We start from the raw sequence: 15,169 nt of genomic DNA, 5'->3' as shown, positions 1-15,169 counted from the left end.
AGCATTTCACTCCTGCCTCCATCACTCCAGTTTTCAGACTATGTGAGAACAACAAAAAAAAGAAAAGAAAGAATTAAATAACAGGACGGCCTATTATTTCATGGTATATTAGAAAAATAAATTGAACAAGCGAGGGAAGTTTGACCAATGAAGCCGATATGGAAGGAGGAAGTTCGTTTCCCAACATTGGTGGTATTCCAAGAGATGCTGGACTGGGGATCCTTTCATTTAGATTCCTGCTCTGAGCAGGGGTTGGACTGGATGATCTCAAGGGTTCCCGTCCCTCTCGGTTTCTCCTCTAACCAAAGATGTTTTTCAGAGATCTCTTTCTCCTCCTTTTTCAGCACTCCACTAAATACCGTAACGATATCCACACAATAAAAATCATTTTTTTTAAAAAAAAAAATTGCTGTCCAGCAGATTTGCACCTGGTTTGGATAAAGTCATGTTCTCCGGGAGATTTTTTTTAAAAAAAAATAAAATAATCATTGTACAAAGACACAGATGGGATTTGAGGGTTACCAGTGAGAATTCGAATGGAGCCCGGTGACATTGGTGTGAGGCGCACTTTCTCGGACGCGCCGATGCGTTCAGAAGGTGACTCAAGTCGCGCCCTTTTCTGTTATCGTCGGCGGGTTGGGCTGGATGACCTCAAGGATTCGGAGAAAGAGGGAAGCCAGCGCTTCTGAACTAAGAAACCTCGTCAGCGTGTGTCGGTGAGTCAGATGCTTTTCTCAGGAAACCTTCACCCACACTGAATGGAATCGACGTCTCCGCCGAGAGCTCAGCCGTATAATATAAATAAGAGAAAACGAGAGTTAAAAAACCCCGGTGAGCAAAGGGAGAGAAACTTACAAGAAAAGTGGTTGTGCAAACTGCTGGAGGCCTTCGGTCAGCGGTTTTCACCCTCAGCAACTTTCGGACGGGCGGACTTCAATTCCCACAATTCCCCAGCCGGCATGGGGGGGTTTAGCAACCTCGACAACTTTAAAACGTAGAATCATTGGGTTGGTGGAAGGGACCCTGGAGGTCTTCTAGTCCAACCCCCTGCTCAAGCAGGAAACTCTACACGATTTCCTACAAATGGTTGTCCAATCTCTTCTTGAAAACCTCCAGTGATGGAGCACCCACAACTTCTGGTGGCGAGCTGTTCCACTGGCCAATTGTCCTCGCTGTTAGGAAGTTTCTCCTTAGTTCCAGGTTGCTTCTCTCCTTGATCGGTTTCCCTCCGTTGCTTCTTGTCCTGCCTTCGGGTGCTTTGGAGAACAGGTGGACCCCCACTTATTTGGGGGCAGCCCCTCCAATATTGGAACATTGCTATCATGTCTCCCCCAATCCTTCTTTTCATCGAAATAGACGTAATCAGTTCCTGCAATCGTTCTTCATATGTTTTAGCTTCCAGTCCCCTAATCCTCTTGGTTGCTCTTCTCTGCACTCTTTCTAGAGTCTCCATATCTTTTTTACATTGTGGCGACCAAAACTGGATGCTGTATTCCAAATCTGGCCTTACCGAGGCATTATAAACAGAGGTGGGATTCAGCCGGTTCGGAACGGTTCGGGAGAACCGGTAGTGGAAATCGCGGGTGGGCCTGCCCAACTGCTGTCCGATTTACGCACGTTTTTGAGGCCGGGAGCATGCACAAAAGGCGCACGCGCGAGCAAAACATATGCACGGAAGGCAGGTACACGCATGAACCGGACGCACGGCGAACCGGTAGTAACAAAATGTGAAACCCACCATATTATAAAATGGTATTAACCCTTCACATGATTCTATCTCTCTGTTAATGCAGCCTAGGACTGTGTTGGCTTTTTTGGAAGGTGCAGCACATAGTGGGCTCATATCTAAATGGTTGTCCACTAGGACTCCAAGATCCCTCTCGCAGTTACTACTATTGAGTGAGGTCCCCACCTTGTTGGATGAAATATCCATCTGGTTCAGTTCCAAGCGGGGAGAAAGTTTCCTGGAAACATGGAGGCTGTTTGGAAAGGTGGTACAATTGATGGACAGGGCCCACATGGGTTTTGAGGTCCTGGTGCAGCTGACCACATGGAGTGGAGAGAGAGACAGGTATTTATGCCTTCTCTTGGGCCTTGCCGTTGAGCTTCCTGTTCCTGTGCAAGGACATATGTTCTATTGTTTGTCAGACTCACAGGGGGCTATGCAGGGGTCATAGCTAACCTTTTAGGTTGTCTGAATTAAATTTGACTGAAGCCTCGACTCTCTGAGATGATGTAACGGGGAGGCTTCAGGGATGGGATTCAAAAATTTTAGCAACTGGTTCTCTGCCCGGTTGCTGGGTGGGTGTGGCCATGGTGGGCGTGGCCTACTCGGCCTCCCGCATCATGGCAGGGGGGCCTTTTCGCCCTCCTCAAGCTCCAGAGGCTTTCCTCGAGCCTCCGGGAGGACGAAAACGGCCTCCCCTGGGCTCCGGAGGCCCTCTGGAGGCTGGAAACGAGTCCGTTTTCAGACTTCTGGAACTTCCGGGAGGCCTGTTTTTCACCCTCCCAGAGCCTCCGCGCGGGCCCTGCACTTACCTGGCATCCAAAACGTGCCGCGTGGAGCCTCCTGGGAGGGAAGGGGCAGGGTGGGTGGGCCCAGCTAGTCCTTGCAACTACCAGTTCGGCGAACCAGATATAAAATTAGCATCCGGTTTTCCCGAACCTGCCCAAACCGGCTGAATCCCATCCCACAAGGAGGCTTGTGTCCTGAAAGGGTGTTGGGCCATTCCTATTGTGTCTTAATTGACTTTCCTGGCTTGGATCTGGAGTGAAAGGCTGATCCTACCATTCTACCTAATTCTGCCTTTGTTTCAAAACGGGTGGATTACCAAATCTGCATTTCATTTCCAAAATTTGGCCTGAGCTTAGTTTTATTTTATTTATTTTATTTATTTATTTTTTTATTTTATTTCGAATTTATATATCGCACCTTCTCCCGAGGGACTCAGGGCGGTGTATACAGCCAGATAAAAACATACAATACAAACATTGTATTAAATTAGTATCTGTATTGTAGATACTACATTGTATTAAGTTAGTATCTGCTTACGGGCAGGGAGCTGGGGAAATGAGTTTCTGTTTCCTTTAAGATTTCTCTTTCTCTTTTAGGGGAAATATAATCTTCTGCCTTTTTAAATATTTCTCAAAGTACCGTATTTCATTCTTCTAGGAGAGGGGTGGGTGCTAACTTTCTACAACCCAGCCCAAAGTGGCAGGCGAAGCCGTGTCGCCTGGTACACGCGGCCTTGCCTGTTTGTCTTCCGAGTTTCTGACACGTATGCGTGCACGACGATCAGCTGTCCTTCGTGCGCATGGCAGTGCCGAAAACCAGTGTGCAGCTGATTGTCGGGCGAGCATCCATGCCAGAACCTGTAAGTTCAGCTTTTCTGGAGCGTGATCCCTTTGCGCGTGCCGCAGTGCCAAAAACTGCCCTGTGCATGTGTGCCGGCAAGCTGATTGTCGGGCAGTCATGCGTACTAGAACCCGGAAGTTCAGCGTTTCCGAAGCGTGGCCCCGATGAGTGCGTGCATGCACACACGACATTTCCGCATGACATTTTCGGGACTCGGTGTCAAAAAGGTTCACCATCGCTGACCTATTCTATACCTGTGCCCTCGGTTTTCCTTGCCTAAATGTAGAACCTTCCTTTTCTCACCACTGAATTTCGTTTTGTTAGATAGGGGCCAGTGGTGGGCTGTTGCCGGTTCGGACCGGTTCGAGCGAACCGCTATGCCGTCCTGTTTAGCTGGACTGCTGAATCTGGTCCTGATGGGATTTTTCTCCTATGCTGTGCCATGTGGTTGTGAAGTGGCTGTTTTGTTTCCCCAATGTACAGATCTGCACATGGCTCACTGCGTTGTACTGCATAAACCAAGTGGCCTCAGGTAAAAGCTGAAGGTAAAAGTTCCCCTCGCACATATGTGCTAGTCGTTCCCAACTCTAGGGGGCGGTGCTCATCTCTGTTTCAAAGCTGAAGAGCCAGCGCTGTCCGAAGAAGTCTCCGTGATCATGTGTGGCCGGCATGACTCAACGCCAAAGGCGCACGGAACGCTGTTCCCTTCCCACCAAAGGTGGTCCCTATTTTTCTCCTTGCATTTTTGACGTGCTTTCGAACTGCTAGGTTGGCAGAAGCTGGGACAAGGAACGGGAGCTCACCCCGTTACGCGGCGCTAGGCATTCGAACCGCTGAACTGCCGACCTTTCGATTGACAAGCTCAGTGTCTTAGCCACTGCAAACTGGTTGTTAATTCTTGTGCTGCCCACCTCTGGATAGGGCCCTGTGTTCGAGTCTGGCACGATCCTTCTGTTATCTTGAGCCTATCTTCCAGAGCGCTGGCTTTATTCCCCACCCTCCCAGCTTGCAAATGTGATGAGTTTCCCCTTCTATCCCCTGATTTAGATCAGGAATCTCCAAACTTGGCGACTTTTTTAAGACTTGTGGACTTCAATTCCCAGAATTCCCCAGCCTGCCTGCGTGGGAGTTTTGCGAACGATGGAGGCGGCTTTCCCCCATCAAGACAAGCAAAAAGAAGACTCCAATCGAGGTGAACTGAGCCTTCTCTAGTTGAATGCTTTGTAGATGGGGTGGACTACAGATTCCATAATGCACTGGCAGCATGGCCACTGTAGTCCTGCATGGACAGCAATGGGTGTAAAAACATTCAAATCTGTGCCAAACTTGCTTAGGCTGACATTGCCACCTAGTGGCCGGAAGCTGCACTGCACACAATCTATAGGCAGAATCATCTGTTTTCATTATATAGTAATAGTCCTTGATTTACGACGATTCGTTTAGTGACTTTCGAAGTTACAACAAGAATGGAAAAAAAGGAGCTTATGACTGTTTTTCAAACTTGGCAACTGACTCATATTTATGACGGTCGTAGTGTCCCGGGGCTCACATGATCCCCTTTTGCGACCTTTGGACAAACAAAGTCCACGGGGAAGCCAGATTCACTTAACGACTGGGTGACTTGCTTAACAATGGCAGCGATTCACTTCACAACTGCGGTGAGAAAGGTCCATGGGGAAGCCAGATTCACTTAACAACTGGGTGACTCGCTTAACAACGGCAGCGATTCACTTCACAACCGCGGCGAGAAAGGTCGTAAAACGGGGGCAAAACTCCCTTAACCAACTGTCTCGCTTAGCAACGGAAACGTTGGGCTCAATTGTGGTCGTACCTCGAAGGCTACCTATATTTATTTTTATTTATTTATTGAATTTATATCCCGCCCTTCTCTCCGAAGGGACTCAGGGCGGTGAACAGCCGAGAATTAAAATAACATACAAGATAAAAGTTAAGATAATTAAAAATAAATTAAATTAATCGGCCTCCCAATTTAAAACCCCTACCTATACAATTAAAAAACTAACCCATCAAACCTATTCAGGCCAGGCTGGCTTACTGAAATAAAAACGTCTTCAGGGCCTTACGGAAAGTGCGGAGTTCCGGAATCAGCCGTATTCCGGGAGGTAGCTCGTTCCAGAGGGCGGGTGCCCCCACAGAGAAGGCTCTCCCCCTGGGGGCCGCCAGCCGACATTGCTCGACCGACGGCACCCTGAGGAGGCCCTCTCTGTGAGAGCGTATTGGCCGGTGGGAGGTTATTGGTAGCAGAAGGCGGTCTCGTAAATACCCGGGCCCTAAGCCATGGAGCGCTTTAAAGGTGAGAACCAACATCTTGAAGCACACCCAGAAGACCACCGGGAGCCAGTGCAGCTTGCGCAGGAGAGGTGTTATATGGGAGCGCCATGTCGCTCCCGTAATCACCCGCGCGGCCGCATTCTGGACCAGTTGGAGCCTCCGGTTGCTCCTCAAGGGGAGCCCCATGTAGAGAGCGTTGCCGTAGTCCAGGCGAGAAGTGACGAGAGCATGAGTGACTGTGCATAAGGAATCCCGACTCAGAAAGGGACACAACTGGTGTATCAGGTGAACCCGATAAAAAGCCCCCCTGGCCACGGCCGTCATGTGCTCTTCTAAAGACAGCCGTGTGTCCAGGAGGACGCCCAAGTTGCGAGCCCCCTCTGTGGGGGTCAATGACTTGCCCCCAATAGCCAGCGATGGCACCAGCTGGCTATATCGGGACGCCGGCATCCACAGCCACTCGGTCTTGGAAGGGTTGAGTCGAAGCCTGTTCCTCCCCATCCAGACCCGCACGGCCTCCAGACACTGGGACATCACTTCAAGGGCATCGTTGGGGTGGTTTGGGGTGGAGATGTACAGCTGAGTGTCATCAGCGTACAGATGGCACCGCACCCCAAATCCACGGATGGCCTGAAACCCATCTAAAAGGCTATGCCTATTTACTGCCTCTCCAGAAAGTAAAATCTAAGAATCTAAGAATCGCAATAGAGCTGGAAGGGAGATCTTATACCAGTGTTGGCAAACCTTTTTTTGGCACCAAGTGCCGAAACGGGAGTGTGCGCATGCCAGAAACCAGAGGAGCAGCCATTCAGCGAGCAATTTCCCGCCGGAAAGTCCAGCGCGTGCATAACCTTTCCTCAGTGATCCATGCCCTCATAACTTCACTTACGGATTCCGACGCGCTCATGCTGGTCTTCCAGTTTCCGGAGAGATGGCTCTGCGTGCCACTTCCGGCACGTGTGCCGTAGGTTCCCCATCACGGTCTTACACCATTTCAGACAAGTGACCGTCCGTCCAGTCTCTTCTTTAAAAAAAACAAAACATCCGGTAATGAAGCAGCCGCAACTTCCGAATTCAGAAGTTTCAAATCCACAAGAGATCGGGGAAGAAGCGAAAACGTAAAACAGATCGAAACGATTTAAAGAGGCTTTTTCGTCATTTAAAAACCGGTACGATCGAAACTCCTAATTTCTAGAGTGGAAAACGTAGGGATGGGTTTCCTCAATTTCGGCCATTTTAAGATCGGTGGACTTCAACTCCCAGAATTCAACAGTGGTGGCCTGGGGGAATTCTGGGAGTTGAAGTCCACCCATCTCAAAGTGACTTTGAGATAAAGAAACACTGGTGTAGGAGCTGAAATATTCTGGAACTTAATTTAGAAACTTGGGTGCTAAATGCTTGCTTTCTTTTTTCCTTAACAAAAGCATTCTGCACATGTTCAGAGGCTCTCTTAGGACTTGCTTCCTGTATCTAAATCACAAAAGTATTCCCTTCTCATTTTGTCGCTGTGAATGTACAAGCAACGAATGCAATTCTTTATTTCTTTAAACACGTCCTTATTCATTTTTTTTCTCCCTCTGAAAGGACACTGAAGAATTGCTTGGGAACAAAATTGCAAAAAGATTGTTGCGTGTCCAAGCTGCAAAGTTGAAAAAAATAGATAATTCTAGATAATTTTTCTTTTAAAAAAAAATAGACAATAAAAATAGATTTCTGTAGGCATGTACGTTCTGAGAGATGACCCACATAGCTGAAGGACATCCAAGGCTGGCTACAACCGGTTTAAAAAAAGTATCCAACACAATTCTGGGACTAAAATAAAATTAATAATAATAATAATAATAATAATAATAATAATAATAATAATAATAATAATAATAATAATACAGCTTACATAAATAAATAATAATAATAAAATAAATAAATAAATAAATAAATAATAATAAAACAGCTTACATCCTCCGATGATACCTTAACAGTTCCTAGGTCCTTGGTTAGGACTTGAGCTGCTGAGCTATTAACCACTCAAAGGCTGTGAATCTCACTAAAGATTAAATAATAATAATAATAATAATAATAATAATAATAATAATAATAATAATAATAATAATAATAATTGAAGTCCACCGTTTTTAACCTTGCTAAAGTGGCTAACCCTCATGAGGAAGAGAAGGGGAAACATTTTCCTTTCCTTTACGCCGTGCGAGATTGAGGGGACCGGGCCGAATTCTCGTCGGTTTTTCGTGGGGCTTCTCTTCCCAGTGTCCCAAAGGCAACTGGACTTTCTGGTTTTTCTTTGAAGACGTTTCGCTACTCCTCTGAAAAGCTTCTTCGGCTCTGACCGGAGGGTCGGGGAACGGAAGGATTTATCCTCCTTGCAGACAGCTGGTCGTTTGCATCAGAGGTGGTATTCAGCCGGTTCGGGGGAACCGCTAGCGCCGATCGCGGGTCCCTCCCCCTGCCCCAGCTCCAAGTCGTGCTATTTAGGCACGTTTTCTAGCCCGGGGCGCATGCGCTGAAGGTGCGCAAGCGAGCAAATCACATGTGCGGAAGGCTGGATGCGTACACGGACACACACGCGGGGCGAACCAGTGGTAAAGGTAAGTGAAACCCAACCCTGGTTTGCATCCTTTTTAGAGAGCCGTTGATGCCACTTGGAGATTTGTCAAGGTCACCTGAGGGGTCGTCAGGGTCACCTGAGGGGTTCAAATGGGTGTGGAGCCTTCTTGGAACTGTTGCAAGGACCGTGTTGTAGACTGGAGATAGATGATGTCGTATTCCTCCCCCTCTTTCAACAGAGGTGTTCAATCTTGACATAGATGCCCTCTTTGACCCCTGTTTCAAACCAGCAGTCCTCTCTGTCCAAAATGTGGACTTTGCTGTTTTCAAAAGAGGGGCCTTTTGTCTTTTAAATGCAGCTGGACTGCTGAATTTAGTCCTGATGGGTTTCTTCTATGCTGTGCCATGTGGTTGTGAAGTGGTTGTTTTGTTTCTCCAATGTCCAGATCTGCAGATGGCTCACTGCATCGGCCTGCATATACCAGATAACGACTCTTTAAAAAAGGATGTAAATGACCAGTATAAATCCTTCCATTTCCCACCATCCGGGCAGAGTCGAAGAAGCTTCTCGGAGGAGAAGCGAAATGTCTTCAAAGAAAAAAAAAATCCCCAGAAAGTCCAGTTGCCTTTTGAAAAAGCACCTTTGGGACAACTATGCCCTGGATGACTGAGAATTGGGAAGAGAATGTCTATGGAGATTCTCAATCATCCATGTCACAGTTGTCCCAAAGGTGTTTTTTCTAAGTGGACTTTTTTTTGTTTTTCTTCGAAGACGTTTCGCTTCTCATCCAAGAAGCTTCTTCAGCTCTGCCTGGATGGGGGGGAATGGAAGGATTTACACTCCTTGCAGACAGCTGGTCATTTGCATCCTTTTTTAAGAATGTCGTTGAGATCACTTAGGGACGCAGTGGCGCAGTGGCTAAGACGCTGAGCTTGTCGATCAAAAGGTCGGCAGTTCAGCGGTTCGAATCCCTAGTGCCGCGTAACAGGGTGAGCTCCCATTACTTGTCCCAGCTTCTGCCAACCTAGAAGTTCGAAAGCACGTCAAAAATGCAAGGAGAAAAATAGGGACCACCTTTGGTGGGAAGGTAACAGCGTTCTGTGTGTCTTTGGCGTTTAGTCATGTCAGCCACATGACCACGGAGACGTCTTCGGACAGCGCTGGGTCTTGGGCTTTAAAACAGAGATGAGCACTGCCCCCTAGAGTCGGGAACGACTAGCACATATGTGCGAGGGGAACTTTTACCTTCATCTTTTACCTGACGCCACTTGGTTTATGCAGTACAATGCAGTGAGCCATCTGCAGATCTGTACACTGGGGAAACAAAACAGCCACTTCACAACCACATGGCGCAGCATAGGAGAAAAATCCCATCAGGATTAGATTCAGCAGTCCAGCTGCATTTAAAAGACAAAGGACACCCTTTTGAATCGAAGAAGCTTCTCGGAAAGTCAATTGCCTCTTGAAAAAGCACCCTCTTCACAATGTTTTTTAATTTTTTTTTAATTAAATTGGATTTCTTATAGCCGCCCATTTTAGCAAACCACTCTGGGGCGGCTCCCGACTTTGCTCACCCCTTACCTTAATTAGCCATTTTACGGTGGTTCAACCCAAGGACATTTTGGAAGTAAACACCCCGGGATTTACCGCTGGGCTTTGGGCCTCTTGTCTGCTTTTGCAAAGCTCCATAAACAGGGCCAGAAATGTCCTCTGGAGTTTGTAGACTTTGCCCATTTCCGTCACGTCGGCTGTCCGGGGCCTCGGCTATGTTTTCTGGACCGAGCTTGTTTGGAACTGCCGAATCTCCTCGCAGGAAGGCGCTTGTTTGCTGTACTTTGGCATTGTTGAACCAGGAGATCAAAGGGGATCATGGTTATCTCTCTTTCTCTCTCTCTCTGCTTGCTGTCACGGCAAATCTGGTCAATGGGACAGGGCCGGCTGGGGCTTCGTATTGCGGTGAAAAAAATCTGGCCTCGGAGTCTTGCCTTAAGTGACTTTGGAAAGCGGAGAATCGATCCGTTCCCACCCACCAAAAAAAAAGAAGGATTTAGCGTGGAAGTGCATTTCTGCACGTCGATCGGTGCTCAGCCTACGTAGAGCTTCCATGGACAGGGGCAGTCTATCACTACTTATTTCCCGAGAGGAAAAAATGGGAAGAGGGTGGCTCACCCCCTTCTCCCCTTACTGAGGCAGCCAATGTGAAGGGGAATTTTTGACCCGGTCGATCTCTTGAGCAATGATTTGAATTAGAATATTTATTTGGGTGCTTAGCGTAAGTTACTCCTCCACTTATGACCATGGAGACCAGAACTTCGATGGGGGTCATGAAGTGAATCGTCGGGTGACCACAGTTTTTCCGGTCCAATGGGAATTACAGGCAGTCCTTGACTTATGACCACAATGGAGCCCCCCAATATCGGTTGTTAAGTAAGACCGTCGTCACTTCTTTGACTACTTTGAACAGTCACTGAACAAGTGGTCGTAAGTTGGAATTCTCTTTTTTCCCTGAAGATCACCTATGCCAGGGGTGGGTAACTATGGGCCCTTTTATGACTTGGAGACTTCAACTCCCAGAATTCCTGAGCCAACATGGGGAAGGATGGCCCTTTTATGACTTGGGGACTTCAACTCCCAGAATTCCTGAGCCAACATGGGGAAGGATGGCTCTTTTATGACTTGGGGACTTCAACTCCCAGAATTCCTGAGCCAACATGAGGAATGATGGCCATTTTATGGCTTGGGGACTTCAACTCCCAGAATTCCTGAGCCAACATGGGGAACGATGGCCCTTTTATGACTTGGGGACTTCAACTCCCAGAATTCCTGAGCCAACATGGGGAACGATGGCCCTTTTATGATTCATAGACTTCAATTCCCAGAATTCCTGAGCCAACATGAGGAACGATGGCCCTTTTATGACTTGGGAACTTCAACTCCCAGAATTCCTGAGCCAACATGGGGAACGATGGCCCTTTTATGGCTTGGGGACTTCAACTCCCAGAATTCCTGAGCCAACATGGGGAACGATGGCCCTTTTATGATTCATAGACTTCAATTCCCAGAATTCCTGAGCCAACATGAGGAACGATGGCCCTTTTATGACTTGGGAACTTCAACTCCCAGAATTCCTGAGCCAACATGGGGAAGGATGGCCCTTTTATGACTTGGGGACTTCAACTCCCAGAATTCCTGAGCCAACATGGGGAAGGATGGCCCTTTTATGACTTGGGGACTTCAACTCCCAGAATTCCTGAGCCAACATGGGGAACGATGGCTCTTTTATGACTTCCGGACTTCAACTCCCAGAATTCCTGAGCCAACATGGGGAACAATGGCTCTTTTATGACTTGGGGACTTCAACTCCCAGAATTCCTGAGCCAACATGGGGAACGATGGCCCATTTATGACTTCCGGACTTCAACTCCCAGAATTCCTGAGCCAAGCGGGTCAGGAATTCTGGGAGTTGAAGTCCACGGGTCATAAAGTGGCCACGGTTGCCCATCGCTGATCTGTGCTGAATTTTCTACCAAACCATCCACTCTGTTGTTCCTTCCTCTTCTTCCCCATTTTAATTTTCCAAGAAGGCCGCTGGGAATTATGGGTAGTCCTCGACTTACAACGGTTTGTTTAGTGACCGTTCAAAGTTATAAGGGCACTGAAAAAAAGTGACTTATGACCGGTCTCCACGCTGATGACCATTGCAGTATCCTCGTGGTCTGGTGATCAAAATTCGGACGCTTGGGCTACCGGTTCATATTTACGACGGTTGTAGTGTCCTGGGGTCACGCGATCCCCCTTTTGCGACCTTCTGACAAGCAGAGTCAACGGGGGAGCCAGATTCACTTAACAACGAAGTTATTCACTTAACAAATGCAATGATTCACTTAACAAATGCAATGATTCATTTAACAAATGCAATGATTCACTTAACAAATGCAATGATTCACTTAACAAATGCAATGATTCATTTAACAAATACAATGATTCATTTAACAAAACAGTTACTCACTTAACATTTTACATCCTTTCTTGCCACAGGCGAACCGGTAGTGGAGATTTCAGGTGGGTCCGGCCTCCCGCCCCGGCGCTATGCCATCCTATTTAGCCACGTTTTTGAGGCCGGACACATGCGCGGAAGTCCGAGCACATGCACAAAAGGTGCGCGCACAGGGAGAACCAGTGGTAGAAATAAGTGAAACCCACCGCTGCATGTCAAACGTCTGAATTTTGATCACATGACCGTGGGGATGGCTGCTGCGGTCGTAAGTGTGAAAAACGGTCGTAAGTCCCTTTTTGCCGTTCCGCTGTAGCTTTGAACAGTCATTAAATGCAGCGTTCTGGGATGACGTGATCCCTTTCGTGATCTCCTGACCAGCAAAGGTGATGGGGAGGAAGCCAGATTCACTTAACAACTCGGTTCCTCACTTATCAACCGCAGTGATTCACTTAACAACGGTGGCAAAAAAGGTCGTAAAATGGAGCAAAAACTTTCTCAACCAATGTCTCGCTTAGGAAAAGAAAATCCGGGCTCAATCGTGTTCAACCCAAAATTCCTGTCATTAATTGAGACATTGGGTCAGAGAATTTGTTCCGCTTAACGACTTTTTTTGCCACATTTGTTAAGTGAATCACTGCCATTGTTAAATGAGCAACACGGTTGTTAAGTGAATCTGGCTTCCCCTGTGGACTTGCCGGTTGGAAAGTTTGACAAAACAACTCCTGAACCCTGCAACCGTCATAAAGATGAGTCAGGGGTCAAGCACCCCAACATCAATGACGTGAGCAAGGGGCGAATGCCGCAACAGTCAGTCATAAATGTGAAAAAAGGATCCTATGTATGCCGCAACGGACGGTCGTAAGTGTGGAAAAACCATCCTAAGTAAAAAAACCATCCTAAATATGCTGCAACGGACGGTCATAAGCATGAAAAAAACCATCCTAAATATGCCGCAATGGTCGGTGGTCGTAAGTGTGAAAAAACCATCCTAAGTATGCCGCAATGGACGGTCGTAAGTGTGAAAAAGCCACAACAGATGGTTGTAAGCGTGAAAAAACCAACCTAAATATGCCGCAACGGTCGGTGGTCGTAAGTCTGAAATAAACCATCCTAAGTATGCCGCAACGGACGGTTGTAAGTGTGAAAAAGCCACAACGGACAGTCGTAAGTGTGAAAAAACCATCCTAAATATGCCGCAACGGTCAGTGGTCGTAAATCTGAAATAAACCATCCTAAGTATGCCGCAACGGACGGTCGTAAGTGTGAAAAAAACATCCTAAGTATGCCACAACGGACAGTTGTAAGTGTGAAAAAACCACAACGGACGGTCATAAGTGTGAAAAAACCATCCCAAATATGCCGCAACGGTCGGTGGTCGTAAGTCTGAAATAAACCATCCTAAGTATGCCGCAACGGACGGTCGTAAGTGTGAAAAAGCCACAACGGACAGTCGTAAGCGTGAAAAAGCCATCCTACATATGCCGCAACGGTTGGTGGTTGTAAGTCTGAAATAAACCATCCTAAATATGCTGCAATGGACGGTCGTAAGTGTGAAAAAACCATCCTAAGTATTTATTTATTTTATTTTTATTTTATATCAAATTTATATACCACCCTTCTCCCTGAGGACTCAGGGAGAATATTAAAAATATTAATATATTAATATTAATAAAAATATTAAAAAGATATATATAAACATATACATATACATATTGCAGCATACATATACATATATACGTATGCCACAACGGACGGTCGTAAATCTGAAATAAACCATCCTAAGTATGCTGCAACGGACGGTCGTAAGTGTGAAAAAACCATCCTAAGTATGCTGCAACGGACGGTCGTAAATGTGAAAAAACCATCCTAAGTATGCTGCAACGGACGGTCGTAAGTGTGAAAAAACCATCCTAAGTATGCCGCAATGGACGGTCGTAAGTGTGAAAAAGCCACAACAGACGGTCGTAAGTGTGAAAAAACCATCCCAAATATGCTGCAACAGTCGGTGGTCGTAACTCTGAAATAAACCATCCGAAGTATGCCGCAACGGACGGTTGTAAGTGTGAAAAAACCATCCTAAGTATGCCACAACGGACGGTTGTAAGTGTGAAAAAGCCACAACGGACAGTCGTAAGTGTGAAAAAACCATCCTAAATATGCCGCAACGGTCAGTGGTCGTAAAGCTGAAATAAACCATCCTAAGTATGCCGCAACGGACGGTCGTAAGTGTGAAAAAACCATCCTAAGTATGCCGCAACGGACGGTCGTAAGTGTGAAAAAGCCACAACGGACGGTCGTAAGTGTGAAAAAACCATCCCAAATATGCCGCAACGGTCGGTGGTCGTAAGTCTGAAATAAACCATCCTAAGTATACCACAATGGACGGTCGTAAGTGTGAAAAAGCCACAACGGATGATCGTAAGTGTGAAAAAACCATCCTAAATATGCCGCAATGGTCGGTGGTCATAAGTGTGAAAAAACCATCCTAAGTATGCCACAAGTGTGAAAAAGCCACAATGGACAGTCGTAAGTGTGAAAAAACATCCTACATATGCCACAACGGACGGTCGTAAGTGTGAAAAAACCAACCTAAATATGCCACAACGGTCGGTGGTCGTAAGTCTGAAATTAACCATCCTAAGTATGCTGCAATGGACGGTCGTAAGTGTGAAAAAACCATCCTAAGTATGCCGCAATGGACGGTCGTAAGTGTGAAAAAGCCACAACGGACGGTCGTAAGCGTGAAAAAGCCATCCTACATATGCCGCAACGGTTGGTGGTCGTAAGTCTGAAATAAACCATCCTAAGTATGCCACAATGGATGGTCCTAAGTATGAAAAAGCCACAACGGACAGTTGTAAGTGTGAAAAAGCCACAACGGACGGTCGTAAGTGTGAAAAAAACCATCCTACATATGCCACAATGGTCAGTGGTCGTAAGTCTGAAATAAACCATCCTAAATATG

The sequence above is a fragment of the Pantherophis guttatus genome, chromosome 4 (genome assembly GCF_059756535.1).
Source record: "Pantherophis guttatus breed Tessera chromosome 4, ASM5975653v1, whole genome shotgun sequence".
NCBI classification, from domain to species: domain Eukaryota; kingdom Metazoa; phylum Chordata; class Lepidosauria; order Squamata; family Colubridae; genus Pantherophis; species Pantherophis guttatus.
Note: the sequence above shows the minus strand (reverse complement) of the source record.